General features: G+C 43.7%; 2 pseudogenes; both read right to left on the bottom strand.

Moving 5' to 3' along the window:
- Nucleotides 1–4,773: 4,773 nt before the first annotated feature.
- On the bottom strand, nt 4,774–5,675 carry LOC127680363 (glyceraldehyde-3-phosphate dehydrogenase-like; annotated as a pseudogene).
- A 3,873-nt stretch (nt 5,676–9,548) lies between these two features.
- On the bottom strand, nt 9,549–9,633 carry LOC127681995 (uncharacterized; annotated as a pseudogene).
- Between the last annotated feature and the right edge of the window lie 3,732 nt (nt 9,634–13,365).

Raw genomic sequence — 13,365 nt, 5'->3', positions numbered from 1 at the left:
GTACTCTTAATTGGATTTGTATTGAATTTTTAGATTAATTGGGGGGAACCATGTCATTTTTATAAGGCTGAGCTTTCCAGTGTGTGGACACAGCTGGCTGCATAGGTGAGCATTTGGTTGGTTCTTTTAAAAGGTCTGTAAATGAGGTTTTATAACTCCCCAATCTCCTCTTACCCAAGGGCAAACTGCTTCTGTCAGGAATTTGACACGGAGGTGGGAAGGAAGGTAGGAAGCTGACTCACACAGACACTGTTGGAATTCAAATCTTCAGGCCAAGGACGTGGAGATGACTCGGGAGGGTAAAGCACCTGGGGACAAGCTTGATGGCTTCAGTTTGATCTCCAGGACCCTCCACCTGGAGAGAGAAAGCCAGCTCCCACAGGCTGTATTCTGACCTCTGCTCTCTGACCTCTGCTCTCTGACTTCTACCCACACATTTTCCTGCAAGTGGCATAATTTCACTCTTTTTTTTAAAAAAAAGATTTGTTTATTTATTTCATATATGTGGGTACACTGTCACCGTTTTTAGACACACCAGAAGAGGGCATTGGATCCTATTACAGATGGTTGTGAGCCACCATGTGGTTGCTGGGAATTGAACTCAGGACCTCTGGAAAAGCAGTCAATACTCTTAAACACTGAGCCATCTCTCCAGCCCCCATAATTTCATTCTTATTATAAAATTTACTTTATTATCTTACGTGTATAAGGGCCTGCCTCTGTGATCAAGCATTCCTGGTGCCTGAGGAGGCCAGTATTGACTGTCAGATCTCCTGGAGCTGGAGTTACAGATGGTTTTGAGCTGTTATGTGGATGCTGAGAATCAAACTCCTCTGGAGGAGCAGCCAATGCTCTTAACCACTGAACCATCTCTTTCATCCTTTATAGCTGAGAAATGTTCTACTGTGAATACATACCTTGTTTTCTTTATTCACCGTCTGTTGGTCTGAACCTGTAAAGCTGTTGTGAACGGTGCTGAGTGGCACGGATGTGCAGGTTATTTCTGAGGTATGTATGCTAACTTAGAACTGTTTATACGTATTCTAGAGTGGTAGAGCCGGCTTGCACAGTAGCTCTATTTTGAGTTTTTGAGGAAATGCCATGCTGATTTCTCCATGGCTGCCTGGTTACATCCTCACCAGCGATGTATAAGGATTTCCTTTCTGAATCCTTCCTTGCCAGTGTTTGGTATTTGTTTTCTTTCGTTGAAGGTTTATTTTATTTTTATGTGTGTGTATCTCAGGACTGCTGAACCACCTCTGCAGAGCTTCTTTGTCCCCTCATGACTGTTTTAGTCAGGGATACTATGGCTGTGACGAACACCACAATTAAAAGCAACTTGAGGGAGAAAAGGCTTCATTGGGTAACACACCCTGAGTCACAGTCCACTGAGGGAAGTCAGGACAGGGACTCAAACCTGACAGAGGCCATGAACAAGTGCTGGCTTGCTCCCCGTGGCCTCAGCCGTGCGTTTTCATAGAACCCAGGACCACCAGCCCAGGGATAGCATCGTCCACAATGGGCTAGGCCCTCTCCCATCAATCATCAGACCAGAAAATGTACCACAGGCCAATCTAGTGGGGGCATTTTCACAACTAGGATCTATTTTCTTAAATGATCCTAGATTCTGTCAAGCTGACATAAAGCTAGCTAGCACAGTGACCATTTAAATAGATTTTTATGCAGCATGAGAGTTATAGATCTAACCCCCTTTTACAAGAGGGCATCCAAAATTGCCAGCATGATTTATTGAAATGGCTCTTTTCTCTCCGGTAAATGTTTTTGGCATCTTTGTTAAAAAAAAAAAAAATCAGGCAGCTGTAGCTGTGAGCTTTCTTTCTTTCTTTCTTTCTTTCTTTCTTTCTTTCTTTCTTTCTTTCTTTCTTTCTTTCTTTCTTTCAAAAAGATTTATTTATTATATGTAAGTACACTATAGCTGTCTTCAAATACTCCAGAATAGGGCATTGGATCCCATTACAGATGGTTGTGAGCCACCATATGGTTGCTGGGAATTGAACTCAGGACCTCTGGAAGAGCAGTCAGTGCTCTTAATTGTTGAGTCATCTCTGAAGCCTAGAAGGTTATCTTTTCTTCACTGCAAAGGAGTCAAATGAGGTAAGAGGGTCAGATAATAAAATGTTTACACAGTGCTAGAAAGTATGCTTTCTCCTAGAGGGCAGTAAAAGGTAAAAGCCGCACAAGTATTTTAAACACATTTAGTTTTAAAAGTGTGTGTGTGTGTGTGTGTGTGTGTGTGTGTAGATAAGGCTGACCTGGATCTCAGAGAAGGCTGGTGAAATATGGGTTCATAGGCCAATAGGAGCTGCAATGGTGATTCACGCACTAGGCAGACCCTGTTCCTTATTGTGTCCACGAGGGTGTAATTTTGAGGAGAAAACGCTTGTCTAATCTCGCACACTTATTCCTTTCTCCCTTGGGAAGAGAGAGCCTGACTAAGAGGGAAACATGAAGAAACTCATTTCCTCAGTCCCTCATATTTCCTCTTGGAAGAAGTCAATGTGCTTTTCATGTGTTAGTCTTACAGGGATGGGTCAGCAAGTGCAACCCTGCAGTTGCTGAGGGCTGTTTTGCTTGGATTGTACCGGTGAAGAGAACTCTGGGAAAATAACAGAAATGCCAAACAAAAGAGAGGTGGTGGGTTAACACTTTTCCTTCCTAGATGGTGCTCAGAAATAGTCTACAGAGGCCTGGGACAATGACTTCACCTTCCCAAAGTCCTCGAGTTTCCAAATGATTTCTGCTGCTCACTGCTCAATGGGAAGAGTGTTGTGGGAGTGTAATACTGTCCCTGTCACACATTTCCAGACAGAAGGGGGAAGAGGGCTGGGGGAAGACAGCACATAGCCAGTCTTAGCGTTTTCTTTGAAGCTGCCTTGAAGAAAACAGCTTATGAACCAGTACTCTTAACTTCAAGGGAAACCTGAAGAGTCACCTTTACTCTAAGTAGCCATTTCTTCACTCCCAAATGAAGAAGTCCATTGAAGGGGCTGGAGAGAAGGCTCAGAAGTCTGCTACTTGCTATTCCAGAGGACCCTGATGTCATCTTCTGGCCCATGTGGGCATCTACACACCCATCATTCATGTATATACATAAATCAAAGTTTAAGAAAATTAGCATGGTGTGGTGGCACATGCCTTTAATCCCAGCACTTGGGAGACAGAGACAGGAGGATCTCTGTGAGTGTGAGGCTGGCCAGGTCTGCATAGTGAGTTCCAAGATAGCCAGAGCTCTGTATAGAGAGTTTGCTAAACATAACAAAACAAAACAAAACAAAACTTTAGAAGTCTATTAAAGTGAAAGAGGAAACAGATACTACATTATTTTTGCTTATTTTCTTAAACACAGTTGGTAAGAGCCAACCTCCTTCAGGGAATCCTCTTCAATGATAGAAACAATCAGAGATTGATACATAGATGCCGTTGGCATTTATTTGGGACCAGCAGACTGCTAAGCATATTTAAATAGTTTGAGATGTTTAAAGATAAAAGAAGAGGGGGCTGGAGAGATGGCTTAGTGGTTAAGAGAAATGGTTGCTCTTCTAGAAGTCCTGAGTTCAATTCCCATGATGGCTCACAACAATTTATCTGATGTCTCTTTTGGCACACAGAGTACATACAGATAGAACACTCATATGTACAAAATAAATAAATAGAATCTTTAAGAAAAGCAGCATTCTTGGCCACTGTGACACCAACAAGAGTGGTGGTATCACTCTGAGGCTGAACATAAAGTCAATCTCCAGGCATACATCCTTGAAGAATTTCTTTGTGTGAGGTCGCAGTGACCACTGTGCAAGCTGGTGGTTCCAGGAGTTTTGGTGATGGTTCTTGTCAGGTAATCCTGTAGAAGAATACTTTCTTTACTACCTCCTAGCTTTACTGATTTGCCCTTAGGAAAGACATGAATCCCAGCCTGGCCTTGATCTTGTCACACAGCTGAGCACAACCTCGAATTCTTGAACCTTCTGCCTCCATGCCAGGACTGCAAGTGTACACCAGCCTGGCTTATGCAGGGCTGGACATCAAACCCAGGCCTTTGTGAATTCGAGATAGGTACTCTCCCAGCTGAGCTGTGTCTCAGCCCATTCCTGATTTTCTAGTTAGTGGCTGTGCCTGTGTTTAAGTAGCCTGCTGAGTTTGCAACTAGAATTCTGAAGCACCTTTCGAATTTTGCTTGTGCTATGGAGGTAACCTGCCACCAGATGTCACTGGAGTGCCTTGAGCCTAGCCACACAACAGATCTGATTGTCTAGCATCATACATTTTGAGAGACAAAATCCTAGAAATACAACCCTCTCTGTCAGACAACAAAACCTGATTTCTCTGTGCTACATACAAACATGTCTTCCTCAAAGAAAGGTTTTCTTTTCTTTTTTTCAAGACAGCATTTTTCTGTGTAGTCCTGGTGTGCAGGAACTTGCTCTGTAGACCAGGCTGACCTTGAATTCTCCTGAGTGCTGGGATTGAAGGCATGCACCATCTGGCATATGCACAGACTGGCAAAGGAAGGTTTTCTTTCTTTTCTTTTCTTTTCTTTTCTTTTCTTTTCTTTTTTTTGGGGTGCAGTGAACTTTTATTGCTGGTAGTCAAGAGAGTAGGGAGTGCTCCCTAAGCCCTCCTATTATTATGGGGGTCTGGGATGGAAATTGTGAGGGAGATACTTAGTATTGGTGGCCAAGTTGGGACAGGGACTCCTCAGCAACCAAGGGCCTCTCTCTTGCTTTCTTGCTGGAGTGAGTGGTCCAGGGCTTCTTACTCCTTGGAGGCCATGGAGACCATGAGGTCGATGACTCTGTTGCTGTAGCCATATTCATTGTTATATCAGAAAATGAGTTTTACAAGGTTGTCATTGAGAGCAATGCCAGCCCCAGCATCAAAGGTGGAATAGTGGGAGTTGCTGTTGAAATTGCAGGAGACAACCTGGTCCTCAGTGTCGCCCAGGATGATCTTTAGTGGGCCCTCAGATGCCTGTTTCACCACCTTCTTAATGTCATCATACTTGTCAGCTTTCTCCAGGTGCCATGTCAGATCCACATTGGGTGTAGAAACACAGAAGGCTATGCCAGTGAGTTTCCCGTTCAGCTCTGGGATGACTTTGCCTATAGCCTTGGCCAGTGGATGCAGGGATGATATTCTGGGCAGCCCCATGGCCATCACACCATAGCTTTCCAGAGGGACCATCCACAGTCTTCTGAGTGGCAATGATGGCATGGACAGTGGTCATGAGCCCTTCCATGGTGCCAAAGTTGTCATGGATGTCCTTGGCCAAGGGGGCTAAGCAGTTAGTGATGCAGGATGTATTGCTGACAATCTTGAGTGAGTTGTCATATTACTACTCATGGTTCACACTCATCACAAACATGGGGGCATCAGTAGAAGGGGCAGAGAGGATGATCCTTTTGGCCCCACCCTTCAAGTGGGCCCCAGCCTTCTCCATGGTGGTGAAGACACCAGTAGACTCCACGACATACTCAGCACCAGCATCAGTCACCCTATTCGAAGTTAGCAGGGTCTCACTCCTGGAAGATGGGGATGGGCTTCCCGTTGATGACAAACTTCCCATTCTCAGCCTTGACTGTGGCATCAAATTTGCCATGGGTAGAGTCATATTGGAACATGTAGACCATGTAGTTGAGGTCAATGAAGGGATCAAGGAGTTGTAGACAAGGAGTGAGTCATGTGCTCAGGTGACTTCTTGTGAACCGATACCCAAATGAATAAAAGAGCCAGTCACTGGGAGAGCAGAAGGTACTTCCGGGTTGGACAGAGGAAGAGAGGAAGCAGGAGAGAGTTAGGCTCTTTGGACGGGGATAGTGTGAGGACAAGATGTAGCTATGAGTGTCTCCCAGTTTCAAGGGCAGATTCATTAGGATTCACCACTGGAGGATTTAGATTTAATATGGCTTACAAGATTAGAATTTTAATTTTTGCACCCAGTGATTGAGTTACCATTTTTTCTAAACTAAGTTTGTGTGGTGTTTCCCCTCACATTGCAGCTCATCTGGGTTTAAGAGAGAAAGGTACGGCAGTGAAGTGTGGGTTTGCCTGATGTGCACCACAAAGGCAGTGGGGGTTTTGAAGCATTGGGGCTGGCATGGTAGCAACCCGCCAGTGGGAACCTAGTGAGCTGGGTGGAGAGATTTTGGAGCACCGAGTCAGAGTCTCCACAAGATAAAAACAGGTTGGCCATTGCCTGCTTGTGCATAGCCAGCCAGGCTGCCAAGGCAGAGAGTTGCTGGCACAAGCAAGTGCTGATTCATTTTTTAATATTTCCCACAACATGTGGTACCCTGGATTTTGACTTTCAGTGTTGTGGCTATCTGGGGTCCCTTGAGAATTCATCTTTATTTGAGATTTATGTTTCTATTTCTGTAAAACTCCTGGGTTTTGGATAAAAATGTTATAGAACTTGTGTATTGCTTTCTATAGTTGTTGTTGCTGTTGTAAAAAAAATTACCCATGTGTTTTTTTATATGCATATAAGTCTTTTGGCTGTGTGTATATGTTACCATGTGTGTTCATTGCCTGCTGTGGTCAGAAGTGGATGTTGTGAGCCATCTTGTGGGTACTGGAAATTGAACCTGAGTCCTCTGCAAGAGCACTCAGTGCTCTTAATCATGGGGTCATATTTCCAGCCCCACTGCCTTTTGTTTTTGAGACTTAGTATTGACATCTAAACACTATTCTGTCTTCCCATTAACACAGCATGTTTCTAGGGATGAATGCCACTGAACCCTGTAGTTCCGTGGTCTCCATATGCAATGGTTACTTACTGCATGCATGGTTAGCTTGATTCCCAAGCATTTTCCTTCTTTGTGATTCTGTTGTCGAGGAGTATTTCCCCTTAACTTTCCTTTTGGCTTGTTCATCGTTAGCACACAAGAACACAGCTGATGGGTGTGTGCTGGCTTTGGATCCTGTAATTTTGCTGGATTCATTTATTATTCTTAGCATTTTTTTTTGGTGTGGAATATTTAGAGTTTTCTGTATAAGATTATGTTGCTTACTTTAAAAAAGATTTATTTTTTACTATTTTTAAGTATGTGTGTGCATGTGTGTCTATGTGTGGGAATAAGTGCACATGAGCATATGCGCACTTAGGGAACTGAAAGAAGGCATCAGATTTCCTGAAGCCAGGGTTACGGGAGTTTGTGAACCTCCCTACAAGCAGGTCATGCTCTTACCTGCGGAACTGTCTCTTTAGCCACTCATGTGTGTTAGTACAGTATTGCTTCTTCCTTTCCAATATGAATACCGTAGTGGTGTGAATAAGAATGGCCCCCATAGGCTCCTATATTTGGATGCTTAGTCATCGGGGAGTGGCACTGCTTGAGAAGGATTAGGGGGTGTGGCCTTGTTGGAGTAGGTGTAGCTTGGTTGGAGGAAGTGTGTCACTGGGAGTGGGCTTTGAGGTTTTAAAAGCTTAAGTCAGACCCAGTGTCTCTCTTCCTGCTGCATGGGGATCCAGGTGTAGAACTCTCAGCTACTTCTCTGGCACCACGTCTGTCTGTGTACCACCATGCTTCCTGACATGGTGGATAATGGACTAAACCTCTGAAGCTGTAAGCAAGTCCTGTTAAGTGCCTTGCCATGGCCATGGTGTTTCTTCTCAGCAATAGAACGCAGATTAAGGCGGTGAGTGTTCTTTGATTTTCATACCTAATTGCTCTGTTTGGGATCTCTAGTACTATATTATAGTGCTGAAAGCTGGCATCTTTGTCTTGTTCCTAATCTTATCTATGGGTCTTTGATATATTGTTATAGCTGATTTGTTTATTTACTTGTGTGTGTGGGGGGGGTACAGAAGAGGGCAGTGGGAATGTGTCTGTTATTCGCTGACTATTCCTTTTGAGGCAGGGTCTCTCTCTACCAGTGGGGGTCATTTTTTCTCAGTTAGAAAGGGAGCTGTCAACCTCCATGAATCCTCCTGTCTCTACTCTGCTGGAGCTGCTGTTACAGGTGTTACAGGTGTGTACAGGTGACTTGTTACATGAGTGGTATGCTCTGAACCACTGTTCCCCATGATTGCACGCATGTTCTGAACTGAAGAACGTTCATGCCCAGTTCCAACAGATTTTTGTTTTGTTTGTTGTTGTTTGTTAGAGCCGTGGGTGCTTTGCTGTCTGCTATCTGTAGCCCAGGCTGCCACCAGCCCTGGACATGCCATGGGTCTGTCATCACTCAGCATCTTCCACACCATATCCAAATGATACGATGACAACTGCTGCTGTCCGACCCCTGGGTCACACAGGACAAAATAAGTTCCTTCTGTGAGACTCAGACAAACCAGAATACTGAAAACAGTATTCACTCCCTCTTCTCTCTGGAGGGAAATGGAGGATTTGGCTGCTTCCAAATTACGCTATGTCTGAAAGGTCTTAGACAAAGATGTCTTAAAAATGTCACGAAGTCATCTACCATTAAACAAAATGTTGCTTTGGGGCTGGAGAGCTGGTTCAGAGGTTAAGAGCACTTGTTGCTCTTGCAGAGGACTGGGTTTAACTCCCAGCACCCACATGGTGGTTCACAACCATTTCTAATAGGCACACATGTGGTATATATACAGGCATGTAGGCAAAATATTCATATAGTAAAAATAAACAAGTTTATCTGGGTGTGGTGGTGCACACCTTTAATCCCAGCCCTCCAGGAGTCAGAGGCAGGCTGATCTCTGTGAGCTGGAGGCCAGCCTGGTCTACATACAGGACAACCAGAGATTTGTAGAGAGACCATTTTTTCCCCCAACAATAACAAATATAAAAGCATTAAAACAGAAGAATAAAGAGCTGTTGCTTCCTGATGGAGTGTCAGCTTGTTCTTTGTCCCCGCCGGCTTCTAGCACTCCCACAATGCTATTTCTAGTCAATCTGTTGTTTACTTTTCTAGGGGAAGGAGGGCCTGGTATTTTTGTCTAATCTTGTTGATGCCACTGTCAGAGAATTCTAGAAGTTTTTGTTATGTATTATTATTATTTATTTTGGTTTTTCTTTCTTTTTTCTTTTTTTATGGCAGCAAGTCTTTAATCTTTTTATTTATTTTTAACTTTTTATTTTATTTTGTGTATGAATTTCTCATCACACATCCCAATACTACTCCCCTCCCCCTCTCCATGGTCTCTCACTCCAGCTGTACCTTGCAACCTCCTCCCCAACAGAGACAGAGGGAAACAAAAATCTCATTGTGGAAGTTGTATGTCACAGCATATTCCACAGGGTACCCTTTTGCCCACACTTATTTGCTTTCAAATGTTCCTCGCAATGAGTCATCGGTCTGGTACCAGGGCTCTGGCTTCTGCTACACTCTCAATACTGAACCTTACTGGGACTCTTCTCAGATATCCTGTTGTTGCTCTGTATCATGGGAATCCTATAGTTTTAGTGTGCTCCTTACTACCCTCCAGTCTCCAGTTCTGCCTTTCTTCATGTGTTCACCTCCTTCTGTTTCTCTTTCTCTTTCGTTTCTCCACTGTTGGTCTGTGTACCAGGCACTATCTGTGGACATCTGTGGGGCCATGTTGGGATTACAGGCATGTGCCACCACTGCCCGGCATTCTGCCACCTTCTGACATACATGTGACACAGCAGACACACCTGCAATGCTTCTGAGGACAGGGTTTTTTGTTTGTTTGTTTGAGATAGGGCTTCTCTGTGTAGCCATGGCAGTCCTGGAACTTGCTCTGTAGACCAGGCTGGCCAAGAGTTCAGAGATCCACCTACCTCTGCTGCCCAAGTGCTGGGATTAAGACCATGTGTCACCATGACCAGGTTGTTATTATTTTTATTTATTTTTATTTTTTTGGTTTTTTGGATTTGGTTTTTTTTGAGACAGAGTTTCTCTGTATAGCCCTGGCTGCCCTGGAACTCACTCTGTAGACCAGGCTGGCCTCAAACTCAGAAATCCACCTGCCTCTGTCTCTGCCTCCCAAGTGCTGGGATTATAGGTATGCACCACCACTGCCCAGCTTGTTATTATTTTTATTAGTGTAAGTTTTATTTTTATATATCACAATTATGATTAGGATTAGATTTAACAGATAACTATCTGGCTTGGACTATAATGCTATTGTATTCTTACTATGCAACTTGGTGAATGTAGTAGTCTCAATGAGAGTGGCTATTATAGGCTCATGTATTTGTATGCTTTGTCGCCAGGGAGCAGAACTCTTTGAAAGGATTAGAAGGATAGGAAGTGTGGCCTTGTTGACAGAAATGTGCCACTGGGGATGGGCTTCTAGATGCCAAAAGCTCATGCAAGGCCCGGTCTCTCTCTCTCAGCCAGCAGACCATGATGTAGCTTTCAGCTACTGCTCCAGCACCATGTGTGGCATCATGATGTCAATGGACTTAACTTCTGAAACTGTAAGCAAGACCCCAATTAAATGCTTTCTTTTATAAGAGTTGCCTTTGGTCATGGTGTCTCTTCACAGCAATGCAACAGTGACTAAGACAGTGAGAATTACTAATTTTCTCTGTGTCTCAGTTTTCTTCATCACTTAAAGGAAGGACAAAGTTAGTACCCTCCTGAGAGAGGCATGAGAGGGTCACTTATATGGATGTAAAGGATGGAGAAAAAAATGACTAGAAGTTTGTGTGTGCTGTTGGCAAATGTACTTGCTATAGATATTTTTACACCTTTTTGACCTAGTGACCCATTTGCATCCTGGAGATTCAGAGGCGGATAAAGATGGAGAATGGCTTAACTTTGCTACTTCGAGAATTCTGAGAGTTGGCTGCAGTACTAAGAAAGCAGTCTGAGTTTGGACAGTGGGCTTCACTGTGTTCCAGAACTGTGAATTTCCCTTCTCTTCCATTTCCTTATTTGTACCGTGGTGCCTGTATGAATGCAGAGTGTTTCTCTTGACTGTTTTTTTATTGATCTAATCATTAACTTGTTTATAGAGACTTTCAGAGTCTTCCCCATTCATATATTTCCTGGGGGAAAGGCCAATTGTTTTGTGTAGCATTTCCTAGAACCTGGATGGCCTTTCTGTACTTGGTTCCCTGAAAGTTTTGTTAAGTTATAAACCAGACTCTGGGATTAAATCCAGAAGCCAGGGCCTAGGAGCACCTTGGAGAGTTGGTTTAATTTTGGGAAGCAGGTTTTCATCTTTTCTGTGTGTCCAATTAAATTTTTCTGGGATATTTCCCAGGGATGATGGTGTACGCCTTTAACTTTAGTACTTGGTACCAAAGTCAGGTGGATCTTTATGAGTTCCATTCAAGTCAGGGATATATAGTGAGAGCCTATCTCAAAAATCTGGAATTTGTTCTTAGGCTAGTCTTTCTTCTTCTTCTTCTTCTTCTTCTTCTTCTTCTTCTTCTTCTTCTTCTTCTTCTTCTTCTTCTTCTTCTTCTTCTTCTTCTTCTTCTTCTCCTCCTCCTCCTCCTCCTCCTCCTCCTCCTCTTCTTCTTCTTTCTCCTTCTCCTCCTCTTCTTTCTCTTTCTTCCCCCTCTCCCTCCCTCCCTCCCTCCCTCCCTCCCTCCCTCCCTCCCTTCCTCCCTCCCTTCTTTCCTTACTTCCTTCTTTCTTCTTTTTTGCCTCTAACTAGAAGCAACATTATGCTTTGGAATGAGCCAGATTTCTGAGTTAGACAGCCCTGGCTTCAAATCTTCCCCTCATTGTCAAGTCACTTAGAAGGAGAACAACCCATCTCTTAGAGCACTAGAGGTCAAGAGCCTACCAATGCTCTATGACATAATCTCTGGATGTGTTTTTACAGGGTCTCTGACTCTCTTGAACATGACACAATATATTTTTCATATTATTCAGATGATGCATACACTTAGAGGGTTTAAATGGCTAATGGGTCAAAAGTAGCCCATATTCATCCTTTCAGACCTTACCTTGATATCCATCTCAGTCTCAGTATCAATGCCTGTTTTCTGTGCTTTGGATTTATGGAAGCTGCTCCCTCACTCCTTGTTATAACTTGTGCTTGAAGAGGCCCCTAAGAAGACTTAAATGTAGAAGGCTTGTCTCAAGATGGTGGGAGAGATGTTTAGACTGTGAGGATGCCAGCTACATAATTCGTTAACGCAGTGTTGATTTTAGGGTAGAACAGCCTATTGGACTGTGGGACCTAGACAGAGGAAGTGTGCTATGGGAGCATGCTTTTGAATGTCCTACCTTATCTGTGGGCCCTTCCTCTCATACTCTCTGTGTCATGAGGTGAGTGTCTTGTTCCACCACATAATCCTCACCATGCCATAATGTTTGTCCTTATAATGGCCCAGAAACAACAGAACCAAATGAACATGGAATAAAACCTTTGAAACTGTGAGCCAAAGTAAATCTTTCTTCAATTTGTTGTTTTTGCCATGTATTTTGTTACAGTGATAGGTGATAGAAAATGATTCCCCAAACTCCAAAGTTAAGAGATGTTGTTGGATGCTTCCATGGGGACTGTTTTAATTACTGTTCCATTGCTGTGGGGAGATACAATGACTGAAGCATTTAATTAGAGGCTTGCTTACAGTTTCAAAGGATAAGTCTAAAACTATCATGGTGGAAAGTGTGGTAGCTGACAGACATGGTACTGGAGCATTAGCTGAGAGCTTTACATCCTAATTTGCAAGGAGAAGAGAAGAGAAAAGAGAAGAGGAGAGGAGAGGAGAGGAGAGGAGAGGAGAAGAGAGAAAGCTTTTGAAATCTCAAAGGCTACTCTCAGTGATAGATACACCTCTTCCCACAAGGCCATACCTCCTCCAACAAGGTCACACTTTCTCATCCTTCCATAAATGCCCTACCAACTATGGACTAGACATTCAAATAGATGAGTCTATGGAGGCCATTTTCATTAAAGCACCACAGGTGCCAACTCAGGCTTAGCTATTTATATATAGCCATCTGGGCAACTACCTTAAAAAAGAGTAGACAGCTGACAACCAGCTGTGCTAGCAGAGGAGGCATCTTTTGGCTCATAGAGGAAGGTGGCCACACCTGGTGCTCAGTGGCCACAGTACCATCTTTCAGGCTGCTCCTCCCGCTTGCCACATGGCTGCTTTGGTTTTGGCCTACTTCAACAACTCATTTTAGACCTTCCTATTGATTTTGTAAGCTTCTTGATGACTTTACTCAAGTTTCTCTCTGACTAACTCAGATTTAATTTCCATTGTCTGCAGTTAAGACTCTGTGTCCCTGTGAGAGTCTCTGCTATCCCTGAGTTTCCATACAGATGCCCAAGCCATTTATTCCAAGTTCCTGATTGGTTCAGTCTTGTGCTGACCATTCTTCCTTCTTCCTGTTCCCTCAGTGCACAGTGGATTCTGTGCTTCTTGGACCCCTCATTTCTATGTCCAGTGGGTGGAGACACTTGCTTGTCATCAGTCTGCCGCCCAGGTCTGT

The sequence above is a fragment of the Apodemus sylvaticus genome, chromosome 3 (assembly GCF_947179515.1).
Source record: "Apodemus sylvaticus chromosome 3, mApoSyl1.1, whole genome shotgun sequence".
Lineage (NCBI taxonomy): Eukaryota > Metazoa > Chordata > Mammalia > Rodentia > Muridae > Apodemus > Apodemus sylvaticus.
The sequence above is the reverse complement of the archived record's forward strand: the minus strand, read 5'-3'. Positions and strand labels throughout refer to the sequence as shown.